This window comes from Ascaphus truei, chromosome 4 (assembly GCF_040206685.1).
Source record: "Ascaphus truei isolate aAscTru1 chromosome 4, aAscTru1.hap1, whole genome shotgun sequence".
In the NCBI taxonomy this organism is placed as follows: Eukaryota; Metazoa; Chordata; class Amphibia; order Anura; family Ascaphidae; genus Ascaphus; species Ascaphus truei.
In genome coordinates, this window is record NC_134486.1 from 29267084 (window position 1) to 29284072 (window position 16989).

Sequence of the window (16989 nt, forward strand, 5' to 3'; positions counted from 1 at the left end):
TCCGTATGGAGTTCTCATGCAATGAAGGGAAGGACTCTCCCTCACCAGGCATGCCGCCTTAATCAGACTCCTGTGTCTCTCCGTTCTAGCCGCTGACAACGTCAGACCCGTCACTGGTAAGACAACGAATCAGCGTGAGTCAGACCGGCTCTGTATCACGGACACGGAGATCAACTGAATGGTGGTATCTAGAATCGATATAATGTTTCGATATTGTATAAAATCCTACGCGTTTCGTAGATGGACTCTAATTAATTCAGCAGGGCATTAGGGCTAAAGTGCCAAAGTGTGACAAAGTAGCTAATACCGTACTACTACAATTAATACTTATATTTGGCTGCAGGGCCACCGACACCTTGTGAGCCCACCTCTTTCTCTTACACACCCACCCCTTCATACTTCCACCCCTCCCTCACCCCCCCCCCTCATACACCCTCTCCCTCTCCTGCTCACTCTCCCCCTTCCTCTCTTGCTCACTCATTCCCCCCTTTCGCTCACTTACTACCCCTCTCTCACTCACTCCTCCCCCACTATTTCCCCTCTCATGCCTCCACCTCTCCCACACCCTCTCTTCCTTCCCCTCTTACACCCCCTCATACCCTCTCTTACTTACACTCTCTCTCTTGCTCAGTCACTCTCGCCCCTCCTCTTCTCTCAATCAATGCCCTCCTCTATCTCAATTCCCCTCCCTCTCCAATCCCTAAACCTACTCAAATCCCACACCCGCTCTCAAATCCCACTTTCTCCCCCTCACACTCAATTCTCCATCCTCACACTCAATACTGTCCCTCGCCTCCCCACACTCAATACCCCCCTCCTCTCACTCGAATCCCACTAACTCAATCCTCATCCCTTTCAAATCCCACTCCCCACTCACACTCAAAACCCACTCCTGGCTGTAAGGAGCCATCTTGGAAAGTGGATAGATATAACCTGCTTTATGTAGACACAGCCCTATTCAGTTCCTGAGACAAAGCAATCAATAAGTTTGCCTCATATGTTCAAGTGTGCTTGAAAGAAAGCGGTGCTGTGTTTCTGTACAACTGAGAACACAACAATAGATGGGATGAACAAGTTATCGATTATTAATCTTAATATTAATTACATATCATAGTAGTGTACTGCAAGGGTGCAAAAACTGGGGGGGGGGGGGCGAACTGACATTTTCTGGGGGGCAGTGCTTACATAGGCCCCACGCTCTTCCCCAAATAATATCAAATAAATACAGACGGAGTGCGCAAGGCCTCTGTAAGTTCCCTTACCTTGTCTCCGGCGGCTTCTGGCAATGCATTGCCATGGTAACGCAGCATCAAATGATGCCGTAGGGTCACATGACGTCACGTTGCCATGGCAATGTGACGTCACATGATCTCGTGACATCACAAATGCTGGACACAAAGTAAGGAGAAGGGGGACGCGAGCTGGGGAGGAGAGCAGGCAGGGGGGCGCAGATCAAAAGGTCTGCACACCCCTGGTGTACTGTACACTAGTAGAGAGAGTTGTATGTCTTATTTCACCTTTCAAGTTTAAGCAGGACTTATTGTCAATTTTTTATGTTACATTGTTATTTTATTCTTTCCACGCCCATTGCACTACTGCATCATTTTTTGGTTCCCTATAAATAAATGTTAAGAATGATAATATTGGGATATATTGGGATATATGGAGCCATTTTCTTCTTACTCAACACATTCAGCGAATTGTAACCCAGCTTTTACTATTGAGAGTGCGTTTTAATAAGTAGTCAGGTGTTTGTAAGGACTTGGAGCTATATGGCAGTCTCAGATATGTTCGTGCTATCTGAGCATAGCTAATTCCAAGATAGGAATAGTATCTGTATGGTTGATGGGCAAACCAAGCCAAACTTGCCCTAATTCATTCCTCATTAACTTTCATGCAGCCAAGAATCTTCAGCCCGACCAATTTACCAGCGTGCCAAGGGTTAAGCTCTGTGTTTGCTTGCTGCTGTGCTCTGTCAGCCCCACCCTCTGGAATGCTAATGCCCTGGAGGATCAAAGGACTCTGAAATCACAGCTGCATTCATTCTGAACCACTTCAGTCTACATCTACGTCGCCCCAAAGGCGCACAGCCTTTGGTGCAGCTGAAGGGCAGCCAAAGGGTGTGAGCCGTTTGCTGCCGTTCGCTGATGTTTGTTGGTGTTAAAATTGCTGTATTTCTATCTGAAATTCTCCAACCCTTTTATCCCCTGCACCCAACTTTCCAACCCTAACTGTCCATGAAATGTCTGTGAATTGACTGTATAACCTCTGTTATTTTAATGTAACCATGTATTGTTATAACTCTGTGCCCAGGACATACTTGAAAACGAGAGGTATCTCTCAATGTATTACTTCCTGGTAACACATTTGATAAATAAATAAATAAGCTTCCATGTCTCAGCACAAACATTATTATAATCTGGCCTTTGCTAGTTTATTAAAAATAGGGACAAGTAAAAGCTTCAACGCAGATGATTTCAGAGATGTAATTATCTTTTATTGTCTGCAATAGCTTATTCAGCATCCGGCGATAAAGAGATTTTGGTGCTGCTAGGGTTTGTGAGGTGCATCCGTTAAGATAAGAAATCTAACACTGAAATGTCATAGGGGCCTCGTTAAAAATAAATCGCCAGGCTGTTTAAATCGCCATTTTTTTACAGCGCTGCAAACACGGTATGCAGAAAACTCCGAATACCTGTGATAGCAACATATGGAAAACTGGCGAGTAACCGGCGACGTGATGATCGACCATCTGAAAAGGGCTCACCCGGCGATTTCTTTCTGCTGCAGAGAGAGAGAGAGACGCCTCTCCCTGCGCAAATCTCGACATATATCAAAAGTTTTTAATATAAAATGTAATACTAGTGTATTGTAGCAGGGGGTCTCCGGAGCAGAACCTCATTGATTTGAGGTTCGGGGACCCCCTGCATCCCGAGATACAGGCCCCTTAAGGGGTGCCGGTATCTCCTATGCATTTCATTCCCACAGTCACGTGACATGGGACATTTAAATGCATAGGAGATACCGGCACCCCATAGCAGGGTCTGTATCTCGGGAAGCAGGGGGTCCTCGTACCTCAAATCAATGCGGTTCTGCTCCGGAGACCCCCTGCTACAATACACAAGTATGAAAATGCAAGTAAAAAATTGAACAAATTCGTTACTGTAGCAGCTATCCGCTATGTAATGAAGCTGCTGTAACATAATTTTTATTTATAGTTTGCGGGAGCAGGGGGACTCCTGAGATGAACCGCATTGATTTCAGCCGCAGGTTTGCGATGGAAGTTTATCCAAAAGTTCATGGAACAAACGTTGACACATTCGCCCATCGCTGGCTGCCCGTTGACACCACTGCAACGTGGAAGAGGACACCTTACATACGACCGGCCGGCATAGAGGACATTGGAGCTAACAAAATAGCACTGCAATTCCAACAAGTTTTATGGTTCCAATTTGCCACTTCATCAGGGGAGTGTCTGATATCCATTTGCTGTCCGTTTGAGAATATTTTTTTCATTGATAAACCGAGAGGTGGAGATAATGTTTTCCCATTGGAATATATGTATGTGGTTTATTCCTTATCACAAGTTTTAATGAAGCTAGTAGTAAAATTACAAATATTTTAACTTAGGACTGGCAAGTTTTAACATGTGATCCCTTTTAGGTTATTTTTTTACCCCACAAACCTCAACTTGTTTTTAGACGTGCAAGAAAATGTTTGGCCCCTAGTAAAATTTCGAACCGGACCAAAAAAAATCACCATTAGTCACATTATCTTACAGGTAAACCAAAGGGATGCATCACCCTTGGCCAGGGTTCGATCTGTAAATTACTACACCCGTGAATATATCCTTAACTTCAAGAATCACATGGTATGCATGTAGGACTGAAGGAGCAGATCAGTGAGTAAAGGCACCGACTCTGTAAACAGTGGCACCAAGTTTGAAACAGGGGAGTCTGGTTCAAATCCTGGTATCAGTTCCTTGTGATCTTGGGGAAGTCACTTTATCTCCCTGTGCCTCAGGCACCAAACTCCTAGATTGTAAACTCATCTGGGCACGGACTGTGTCGATAAAAATTGAGCATGCTGCTTACCGCTAACTATATTGTAATTGTGAAGCACTTTGAGTCCCATTGGGAGAAAATCACCATATGAAATAAAGTTATTCAATATGTGGTGGAGGAGCCAGACTAAAATACCATTTAAAAAGAGAATTCATGAACATGTCTGTAATATCATCCAAGACTATCCACTACAGTGTAGTGACTACACAATGGATCGATATTTTAAACGTTATCATAAGAATCCACATCTTAAAGGAATCAAATCCACCTCTTAAAGGAATCAATGATGTATTTGTTGATAGAAGAGGCAGTGAACAGGGGAACTCCTTAAGCCACAACAAGACTGTGAGAAAAATAGTGGGGAAAATTATGTATTTTAATCAATCTGGTGCTTCAGGAGTTAATGTTGTTACTGTTTGTTAAAAAAAAGAATACAAAATACAGTATTTGGCTTATGATAAGTCAAGACTCTTTATGGGTCTCTCCAGAGCTTCAAAGAGTGCTTAATTGGTGGGTTATCACGTATGGCCCACTAAAGTACAAGATGTATTGTATGGGGCTGATAGAATCTCGAGATAAGGGCAGTTGTTTTGCCAGAGATAGGATTCAAATATGTCTCTCTTGATATCTTTATAAACAGGACCCTTTTAAAGTTACATTCAAAGGCATTCTCTGGAGGGTTCTGCAGGTTCAAGGGGTGTGGCTAAGAAAGTTTTCCACAAAATAGTGAATTTATTCAAAATGACGATATCCGGTGATAACCTCTACTCTAGAGTATAAAGTTCAGATGTCTGTAATCGTTGCAAGGAGACGCATGCAATGAGACCACCGCCTACATGGGTAAGAGGTGCCATGGACAGATATCCATTTGTCACTCAAATTTAGGAGCAAATTTAGGAGACAGTCAACATTATTCTTGTTACATCCGTCTAATCGCCTGAATGTATTGATATGACTTGCTTGTGTCTATGTATTAAAGAAAGGAAGATATGAGTGCGTTTATATATTGAGGCATGGACTTCAACATCTTCTTAGAAGTTTTTTTTCTCTGCAATAAAACCGTCAACCTAGCAGCTGATTTACTACAGGGTGGGCTTATGTTGTTTCAATGGAGAATTTTTTTTGCTACAACAGATTTTACTACAATAGTTTTTTCTATAATAAGCAGGGCTCTGAGACAGTGGCAGATATATATGAATGACATATTTTGAATACTTATTGGGTGGTGGCAGCGGATAGATATGAATGCAATGGTGTAAGGGGTTAATATTAAATAATTGAAAGAACCTTGCGGAGGAGGAAGGTGAGTTGGCTAGAGTAGCCGTGTGTATTAACCCTGGTTGCATATCTAAGTCATGTGCTGTCCATGACAGATGGAATATGGGGACGGATTAAAGGGAGATGTTGTTAATTTGAGGGATCTTTGCGAAGGTGTGTCCTGCATGTAGGTCACGTGCTCACAGGTGGGCCGTATGTGACAAGGACACTTTTGATTTTTAAGATATGAAACCTGGCACCAAGTGGTTTTAATGAGAATATTTAATGAGAATATCGATTCTGTTTCTTTTATTAAATTTTTAATTATTGTTCTGTCGTTTGCATGTTATTGATATGATTTAGCGAGAGTCGGGCAGGTGTATAGTGAGAAACTAGGGCTGAAATGTAAGGAGGGGCAAAGGAGAGTGTATTATATACATAATTGTGCACTGTTAATGTTATATAGGAATTTTATTTTAAAAATGTACTTGCTGAATATTGAGACAGAACATGTAGGGCCTTATTTTTACATATGCCTAAGCATATGCCTTGTGGCTGTTTTTCAGCCAGAAATCTCATTTGAAATCTTCAAAAAAGCCAGAATGTGCACTTCTGCATATATAGAATTGTCCCCTTAGTATTTTAAGTGTCGCTTACTCTGTATCTGTTGGTTTCAGGAATTAAACAGGAACGTATATTTTCTAGCTTCTTCTAAAATACACAAACATCAAAGGAGGAGGACTTCTCTTGCCTTCCAGCCTTTCTGGGCTGCTTTTAATGATCAATGGTGTTGCCTTCTATGAAAAATGTAAATAACATGATAAAAAGGGCAAATTCTCTCTGATGTATATAGCAATATGGAGAAAAGTGATAAACATATTTCCTTTTGCTGTGTTGCATAGTAGATTATTTTTTTATGTACAAATACTGAACTGAATAAAAATGCCTTTAATTTTTGTTAGATAAATGTGCTTTTATGAGAATATATATATACACAGTAAATATAGCCAGCCGGCACTCCATTATCATAAACGTATAGAGGTCGGTGCAAGTCCCATAAAGTATTTGTAAGATAACGATACCATGTTAGTTCCACGAAATCAGGAGACAGCATTCAGCCTTAAGCAGGAAAAACGTGTATTAGTAACAGGGCACAAAGTTCCAAAGTTTCGGTCCCCAAATGGGACCTTCCTCAGGGTGTATATATATATATATATATATGTATGTATGTATGTATTATGTATGTATGTACATCCCAAATAATCACAAAGGCTTGTTGGGAGATCTCCCTGATTATTTTTTGGTGCATATTGGATATACAAGGGGGAATTTCTGACGTTATTCTATACCATTCATTGCTAGAGACCCAAATGTGTTTAATGCACAAATCATCCATCATGGAACAATTTCGTCGGAGACGTAAGAATTGTCCATGAGGGATACCCCCTGCAAAGGGGACGTGCATGACAACTCTTCGCATGTAATAAAGAGTTACAGGAATTTTCTTTGCAGTAAACAACGGACTGGAGCGTTTTATGAAGGTCTACATAGAGACATAAGTCCACGAAATGTATATGATGATGATGATGATACTGATAAGAGAAATTCAAATGATATGAATTATCATTCAAATAAGTAAAGAACTGAAGTAAAGTCTCCACTGGACCATCCCAAATAAAAAACAGATTATCGATATAGCACTTATAAAGCACTATATGATGACGAAAAGGATTTTTATCTCCAAACACATGGGGCATTTTCCACCAACCCATGAACAGGTTGGCATAAGATGGGGTAAAACATGTGCCCATTGCTGTCCCACATGTTTAGAGATAACAATCATAAAAAAGAAAATAAGTGAATGCTACGTATCTAATATAAAATAATATGTGCAGATGAGAGTGCAGAGAGAGTCTCTAGAAGATATCTGGTGGCTAAAAGGCCGTGATCATGAGCTATAATTGTGTATAAAGAGGCAACATCCATGGTGACCCAAAGATATGTGGGTTGCTATTGGAATTCTTGCAAAAGTGTGAGAATGTGTTTTGTGTCTAACAAAAAAAGAGGGTGGTGTGAAAGTGATTGTAGAAAGTGATCTACAGTACATAAACAGAAAGATGTTCACCTAGGGACTCAATACTGGATACTATTGGTCTACTTGGAGGTGCAGTAAAGATTTGTGAATTTTGAGTAAATGGTGAAAAATGGGTCTAATGGGATTATCATTTTTCAAAACTTCAATTCAGTCTTGGACAATATTTGTAATTGTTCTAACAGTAAATGCCGGTATTCATTCTTTTTTTTTCTCTCTCTCTCTCACCCTCTCCCTCTCTCTCCCTCTCTCCCTCTCCCTCTTCTCCCTCTCTCTTCTCCCTCTATCTTCTCCCTCCCCCTTCCTCTCCCTCCCTCCCTCTCCCCATGGAGGATGTTTTAAAAAAAAATCTAGCACTGTCCCGACTAAACCGGGACATATGGTCACCCTAACCATCAAGTACATAAGGTGCCTTTTTTTTAAATCAAACTTACTCATGTGATTTTATCCCAAATCTTCATAAACATTAAAATAGTACATTTTCCATGTTTCAATAGGGGAAAGTCAATTTATCCTACTATCTACAAGGACTCTTTGTAAGTGTAACATGGCCTTCAAGCTGTTACTTCTTGTTCTGGGCTTTTCCTCTGTCAGTTCTGTTAGAACAGGCAGTGGAAAGGTTAATTCCTTCAAAAAGCCAGTTTGTGTATTCAGCTTTGAATATGTAGCCATATTCAAGGGCGGGCTTTGCAACATGAGGTATGTCAATCAAAGGAGTGGATATTGGTTGAAACACCCCCTGCTGTGTGTGGGCCAATCTGTATCCGGCTTTGTCTTGTAATGATTCAAAGTTAGAGACACTCCCCTGAGATGTTCAAATTAAGACACACCTCCTAAATTAAGTTATCAGTTAGTGAGAGTCAGTTATTGAGGAGAGCTGATAGAGAGAAGACAGAGAAGCGTTCTCTCCCTCTTACACCCCTGGGTAAGGAGGGAGGAGAATTATGCTGCTATGAGCAGGATGCAGAGAGAGAGAGCTGAGCAGGGCCTAGGCATGCAGAGAGACAATGCTGTGTATCATGCTGTATGCTGATAAAGACCAACAGAAAAGAGATACTGCTGTGTGGAGTCACTGTCTTTGGTGAATGAGGAGTGTCAGTAGGGGTCCCTCCTCTGAAGATTCCAGAGGATCCCTACTGGCTGGAGGCGCTGCTACCACCCAGAGATGACCCAAGCAAGGTAACCTGTCTCAACCCCTGTCCCTGTCCTGGCTCTCCCCACATCATCGCGGAGCCCCAGCCCTCCTGTAACCTGCAGGTTCAGCACCAAAACCCTGTGTAACCAGCAAAGGAGTGTACCCCCCCCCCCAGATCACTTAGGGGTGGGTGGGATAAAAGGGTTGCAGTTGGAGGTGCCACTGAGATGAACTGCTCCCCAGGACAGGACAGGCTTTACCAACGGGACAGGTTTTCAGAGGCAGGTGAACCACACAGCGGTGTCAGAGACTTTGCCAGCAGCTCACAGCCTTTGCGGAGAGGGGATCCCTCCTTGAAGCTTCCCCAGGGAGGGGGTCACCCTGAAAAGGACATATTTCTAGGTGGGGCGACTCCTTGGTGGCTCTGTGCCAGGGAGCGTGGTGACCCACCTATAGTTGCTAGCCTGTGGGGCAGACTCCCTGGAAGGGCTATGGCCGGGGAGCGTGGTTACCCGCATACACGCCCGCCTGGCGTAATAGGTTTGGGGCGACTCCCTGAGGGGGCTATGGCTCAGGGAGCGTGCTGTATGCTGCTCTGCTGATAAAGACCAACAGAAAAGAGATTCTGCTGTGTGGAGTCCCTGTCTTTGGTGAATGAGGAGTGTCAGTGGGGGTCCCTCCTCTGAAGATTCCAGAGGATCCCTGCTGGCTGGAGGCGCTGCTACCACCCAGAGATGACCCAAGCAAGGTAACCTGTCTCAACCCCTGTCCCTGTCCTGGCTCTCCCCACATCATCGTGGAGCCTCAGCCCTCCTGTTACCTGCAGGTTCAGCACCAAAACCCCTGTGTAACCAGCAAAGGAGTGTAACCCCCACAGATCACTTAGGGGGGATGGGATAAAAGGGTTACATAAGGAATCCGCTCCTGGGTTTGGATGGAACTAATCCTTGCAGAGCGGTGGAGTCTCAAATGAACCCTCCCCAGCAGCAAGCAAGTACACTCACTTGTCTCCTGTGCCTTGCAGCCAATCTCAGTTTCCGCAGATAAAAGTGACAAAGGCGCTCCAACGCTGGATCCTTTCAATATGATGGTATAGGTGATATACAAATAAACAGGATAGGACAGGGAAATATTCTGATTGATGCTTGTAGTAAAGTCCCCAGATAGACCAATGATCCCTGAAGGGTAAGATAAGGGCTGTGAAACCCAGTCAAACCCTCATTATGATGGATCCTGGACTCACAAACGCGTAGGAGGTTGTTCACCTCCATTTTTAAGATGGCTCAATAAAGAAGATTTTTTATTCATACATTTGGGACCCATTCTTGGCTGTGCGCCAGTTTCTTTCTTGTTTGTCTTTGAAGCAGTTTCCGCAGAGGCCGCCCCTCTGCTCCGCCTCTCAATCCCAGTCATGCATCTCTCCTATTTATACCTTGCTCTTTCACTTCCTCATGGCTGGACATAGACTCTGTTACTCTCTTACAAGTAACTGTGCTCTCCACAAATAGCTCTGTCTGGCCTCCCATGGCCTTCTTGTGCCTGGCCCCTTGCTCCTGCTCCCTGGCAGACTCGGCCTTCGCCGCGCTGAAGCGGCTACAATGTTCCCCAGTGTTTCCTGTGGCGTCTGCACTCCTCCTGCTTCCCAAGGCCTTCCTGCACAGTAGCCCCAGCGCTATTTACCTTGTTCCTGGCAGACTTTGCCTTCGCCGCGCTCAAGCGGCTACGCTGGTTTCCCCAGTGTTTCCTGTGGCGTGTCTGCATCCCTGGTTCCTGTGGCCTTCGCGCTTCACTGTTCCTGTTCCCCTCTCCTAGAAGCCCTGCTACGTTGAAGCGGCTTAGCTGAAGTTCCTGCTTTCTTCGCTGAAGCATCCCGCCGAAGATTTCCTGATGACGACCCTAGCTTGTGACCGCGACCATGGCTCCTATGCCGCCTGCCCTGACCCTGGCTTGCCTATGGACTACCCTGCTTTCTCCTGTCCTGACCTGGCTATGTTTGACCATGGAATTCTCAACCCGGATCTGGCTCCGTGGCCTGAGGTCGGTGCATTCACATCCCCACCTCAGCCCCGCGGTCCGTTCCAGGTTTGTGGTGAGCATACCCGTGACACTCTTCTTCAGGTGTCCTGGCAGCCAGTTTCAATATTTAGAAGAGATCAAGGAAAAATGAATGTAGTAATAACTTCTGGACAAATGCAAAAATGCTAAGCACCACAGGATCCCAGTGTTTCAGTTTTAGAATGAAATGAAAACAATCGGTCATATGAACGGCTGGATTTCTGTTAGCTTTGCAGTTATGGAAAAGGGCCAAAGTCAGTGCTGCTACCAGAGAGTGGGTTATAACACGAGACCTAATGTGTATTGATATTTCCTTATAGGGAGTGGGCAAAGAATCTGTGTTCTGTCCCATAGCTATGGGTTACATTGCTTGCTAAACTAAGAAACAGCTCAAGATCAGTTTAAAGCGCGCAGTTCCAACAGGGAGGCAAAGCATTAACTTATCAATTAAACTAACTGATTTCCTCGGAAATATTGAATTGCCCCCTATCTTTCCTTCTCGCTCTGCTGCGCAGCGCTCTGCAGCCCCTCCAGATCAGCAGCACCATGTCCGCACACGTGGGGAGGACGCCTGCATGGTGGCTGTGCTTTTTCTATAACAACCTAAGGCGGAGTCCATGCTGCCGTAGACCACACGGAGGCGTCCACGCATGGCGCGATCAAATGCCTTAAGGCATTGATCGCGCCAATAGACCGCGCGAGAGCAGGAGAACCTTTACCTTGACCATTAAGGGCGAACCAGCTCCGTGACGCCCCTAAACACACCCCTAGACACGCCCCCCATGGCGCATCTAGCATGGCCAAAAAAACGCACCCGCTTCATGCGGTTGACATCACGCAGGCATACGCCTCTGCTCGGACGCAAGCTGTATGGACCCAGCCTTAGGCTTCGAGTAAAGGGACCTACAGCACAAACATGAGAGAGAGCAGTCCTATTCAAAATGAGAGTGTAGGACATTAAGAGCTGAGAGTGCAGATGAGAGAGGAAAGAGATACGGAGGGAAATTTTTCAGTAATGAAAAAAATGTTGGGGGAAAATTGACTATCAAGCTTGCGAGTCCAATCGAGTATAGATCAAATAGTTTAATTACACTACAGTAGTTATTGTATTGTATGTCTGTATGTACAGAGCGCTTCACAGCAGTAATACACATGACAATCATAGATAACAAATAATATAAATAACACATAAAGGGGAGAAGTGCTTCGGACATAACAGTAACATTTTGGAAAGGGAGTCTCTGCTCCGAAGAGCTTACAATCTAATCTAATTAGTTTTCATGTTGACACAACGTAACTTTTTGGGTCCCCGAGAGGTCGCGGCACCAGAGTGCAGATTGTGATCCACTCCACGGAGCGATCACGTGATCATGATATCGGTTTTGAGGCAAACTCTTCCGTTCCCCTTCCGGCAAGATCCCCCCTAGACACTCGTTGGAAGCCCACGAGGAGAGCCAGCCCAACGGTGGCTACTGTATGTCATTTGGTGCCCAAAGTGTTTAAAGCAGCAATCCCCACAAAACTGATTTTCTCCCCCCATCTAACCTAAACAGGGGTGAGGGGGGTGAGAGGGTCCCGTGGAGCTCATCCATAGACCACCTGACCTCTGGGGACCCCTCAGTTCCTGGTAATAAGGTATTTAAATGTTCTGTCGTTTTCTTTTTAAATAAACTACAAACGTGGGTCCCGGGGCAGGGACTCCTCTTCCTTAATGTTACTTTTATGTCTAAAGCGCTTATTCCCATGATCTGTTATTTATATTACCTGTTATTTATTTGATTACCACGTGTATTACTGCTGTGAAGCGCTATGTACATTAATGGCGCTATATAAATAAAGACATACAATACAAATACCGGGGTCGCCAAGCGAAAGACGCAATCAACGTCATCTCCTGATGGTGCCGCGCGGCTTTCTATTGGCCGCAAGAGCAAGCCACGGCAGCACAACCATTGTGTGTTTGGGAGGCCGATATTTGTGCCTAGTGCTAGGCCAAGGGACCGGGTGGGTCCTGGGATGTCGGTGGACCACACAGAAGCTCCGGGCAAACTCCAAGCTCAATTTAGTCAACAGCTGAAAAAAAATAATAACGAGCAGCGTGAAATCCTGCTTTAAATGAATGAAACTGATAGGATGGTAATTCCTATGCCCTGTTACTTTTATTTCAGCGGTGGCCAACTCCAGTCCTCAATGGTCACCGACGGGCCAGGTTTTCAAGGTTTCCCTTCTTCAGCACGGATGGCTCAGGCAACAACTGAGCCACAGATTGAGCCCCCTGTGCTGAAGCTAGGATAGGAAGTGGGTAAATCGGTTTGACTGCCGCGCCAGGAAAAAAAGTGGACACTCAGCAGCAAAATGAAATGTAAAACCTCCTTGGTTTTTTCATGTTTTTTGATCATGTTTTTTATGTAGTTTAAATAAACCGTTTTTAATTTCATTTTGCTGCTGAGTGTCCACTTTTATCCTGGAGCGGCAGCCCATCCGATCTACCCACTTCCTGCACACCTGATCGAACGGACGCCATCGCGGGACATGGAGGATTTCTCGAGCAGCTGGTTTTCCATTCAGAGCCATATCAGCTGGAGGAGTGGGACGGTGCATGGTCGCGAGTAAATAGTTACTCCGCACCGGGTACGCCGGAGACACGGGGCTACAATTTGAGGTATACACCCTTGTGAGGCTTTACTCAGCCCACATAGGTATTTTACTCTCATTTACTTTCAATACCTCCGTGTTAGGTCTCCTCCTATCCTCTACTCTATCTAAGGCGATCATATTGCTTCCAAAAACCCGTTCACAAGCTCCGATTTATTTTCAATATCTGCCTATAGATTTTTTTCATTTTTTGTCTGTCCTCCTAATGCTCACATTCCGTTTCTACTGTAGTTCCGAAACAGGGATATCCTGAAAACCTGACCTGTTGGTGGCCATTGAGGACTGGATTTTCCCACCCCTATTTTAGTTGTTTGAGATAATATTTATAATCTAGTTATGTAATTTCGAGGTTTTATTAAATCTTATTATTTCAACTATGGCTCTCTTTCATTGTTTTCTGGGAACTTCGAAGGCGGCTTGATAAGTAAATAAGGCACCCGGCCCCGATGGCATACATCCAAAAGAGTTCTTAAGGAGTTAAGTTCAGTAATGGTAAAACCATTACATTTAATATACAAGGACTCCATTTGCACAGGCTCAGAACCACAAGATTGGCGTAAAGCAGATGTGGTGTCTGTATTTAAAAAGGGAGCAGGATCCCAACCGGGGAATTACAGACCTGTAAGCCTGACTTAAATAGTGGGAAACTACTTGAAAGTTTAATACGAGATAATATTCAGGAATAACTAATGGAAAACAAAATTATTAGTAATAGTCAGTATGGATTTATGGAGGATAGATTATGCCAAACTAACCTTATTTGTTTCTTTGATGAGGTAAGTAAGAATTTAGACCAGGATAATACAGGGGATATGGTCTACTTAGATTTTGCAAAGGCTTTTGATACGGTTCCACATGAGGTTGGTGTACAAAATAAAGCAAATTTAAAGCAATAAAAATATATGCACCTGGATTGAAAACTGGTAGAAGGACAGACAACAGAGGGTTGTCATCAATGGAACTGTTTCAGGTTGGGCTAAAGTCGTGAGTGGAGTACCTCAGGGATCGGTACTGGGACCCCTGCTTTTTAACTTGTTTATTAATGACCTTGAGGTTGGCATTGAGAGCAAAGTCTCCATCTTTGCTGATGATATTAAATTGTGTAAGGTAGTAGAATCAGAGCAGGATGTAATTTCTCTCCAGAAGGACTTGAAGAGACTGGAAACATGGGCAGGTAAATGGCAGATGAGGTTTAATACAGATAAATGTAAGCTTATACATTTGAGAACCAAGAATAAACAGGCAACTTACAAATTAAATGGGGATAAATTAGGGGAATCCTTGATGGAGAAGGATTTAGGAGGTCTTGTTGACTGCAGGCTTAAAAATAGTGCCAAAGTCATGCAGTAGCTGCAAAGGCAAACAAGATCTTATCTTGAATCAAACGGGCAATGAATGGAAGGGAAGTAAACATAATTATGCCCCTTTATAAAGCATTAGTAAGGCCACACCTTGAATATGGAGTACAATTTTATGCACCATTCCTTAGAAAAGACATTATGGAACTAGAGAAAGTGCACAGAAGAGCCACCAAATTAATACAGGGCAACTTGATGGACATATGTCTTTTTCTTACCTCATCTACTATGTAACTATGTAACTATGTAACTAGGTATGTAACTAGGTATGTAACTAGGTATGTAACTTCGGACATGCTCAGATAGATTCTCATTCAATCCCAATACATAATCACTATTAAAGTAAAAATTGCACTTGTGTTCTATGTAAAATAAATAAGCGCCCTGTGAAATCCAGGTGTATCATGTACTTATTGTCCTGCACTGTTATCTGTTTGACTGACAATGGCATCATAATTACTTCCCAAAAAAAGACCACAGGAAACAAACTGATTGACGCTTCATCTGTTCTGTAGATCGACAAACATGGTTATCATGAAAGAGATTAGACAAAGATTGTCAGCGTGAAATAAACACGCGAGAGAGATGTCTGGGGTCACAGGAACTGCGTAAGAGACTTGGGCGCCCTTCTGCTGCTTACACCTCCAAAGACCACTGTACGGAATAGGTGATTCTGGAAGTGACTCCTGAAGTAACCATTGAGTGTACTTACCTGAATTAAATCTGCACTTGTGACTGCATCAGCGCTCCCTCCCTCTTCTCTTTCTCCTATACCGTGAGGATTTCGCGCGTCTGTTCCTGCGGGGTTACAGGCCGGCCTGAGGCGTACAAGTGCACCACAAGTGGTCATTTAATTTTGCTTCAGAAAAACAAATCTTGTGACGTCTGATTCACCTAGCTCCTTGACAGGTTAATGCCGCCAATCCAGTGTTAACTGACATTCAATGGGAGTTACCGCAGGATCATGTGTGTTAACCCATAAGGACGTTTGATGAATCTATGGCTGTATTTTGGGACACTCGCTTGTCTGGTTAATCATCCGGCGCGACGTGGACGGCAGAGACGCCACTTGATGACGTCATACGCACACGCGGACTAACCCGGAACCGGTCAGGAGAATTACCTCCTCTGAACCAACGGCAGCGGTATCCCCATTGCTAAGGAAGGAACTTCGACTGCGAGCTGGTCTCTTCGATCCTGGGTCCCTGCTACCAGAGGAAGGTTATCCAAGCCTATATCCCGTGTTCCTGTGCTGCTGTCCCGCCGAGTGGTAACATGTCCCTAACATGTCATGCTGTGTCATTTTAATCCTGATGTACGTGCAATATTCACCTTTGTTATATAAAATTATTTTTTAATATACCACACTATGAGGTTTTTTTGCGCTGTTTTTTCTTTTGTTTTGTACTAGCTTGGAGTGCTGAGCCATCCCACCAGAACAGCGGCACAAACCTCATCCTAATCAGGTTGTTTCAATTCCCTAAAGGGTCACAATATCACCAATCACCTTTTAACCACTTAAGATCACCCTTTTGTATCACTTATCACGAAAGAGATTAGACACAGATTGTCAGCGTGAAATAAACATAGCAACGGTAAATAATAATTAAAAAATGAATTATACTGGGTCATCTTGGGTGCTTTTGGCCATTAAATACTATGGCCGTCAAGAACAATGGATGACATGTCAATAAGCATGTGGCCCTGACAAAGGTTATGTAAGTGTCACAGCTCTTCATAAAAGAGTATATAGTCATACAAATTTAAACAACGCATGAACATAAGCTTTTTATTCAGTGGGAAAGAGAAAACAGTTCCTTGTGACAGGAACCTTTGCTTTATCCTGAATTTGCTGTATTTAATTATGAGAATTTGGTTCTCAAGTTACTTTCAGAACTGAGAGGGGGAAGAAATCGGGAACCTTGTAGTTGTGTTACTGTACATTGCAGTTTGAGACAGAGCTTCTGAATGGCAGCAACGGAAATCAGGCAGTGGATTTAATGTGCCAGGCACAGGCCTTGGGCAGTAAATTATGCAATCTGCTGCTGGGACTTTAATCAATTCATCTTTAAGTCCAATCTTTGTTTTGCCACTTAGAAAGTACAAATGTGTACTGTATGTTACATCATAGAAAATCTGCCACTGGCGAAAAGAAATGCATTGTTCTGTGTGTGTTGCATTTTGGAAAGTAAGCAGTCAGAAAATGTACTGATTTTTACACCTTCCATTTTTACCAGCGTAGCCCCCCCTGCTAAAACCAAACCCGTTTTAGCATGCAGGCTAGGGCAGCACGCTGTCAGTTTAGGGGTTAAACCCATTACACATGTTCCTGCATGTGAGCTGCTCAGAGATAGGATACAATGTTGCAGATCC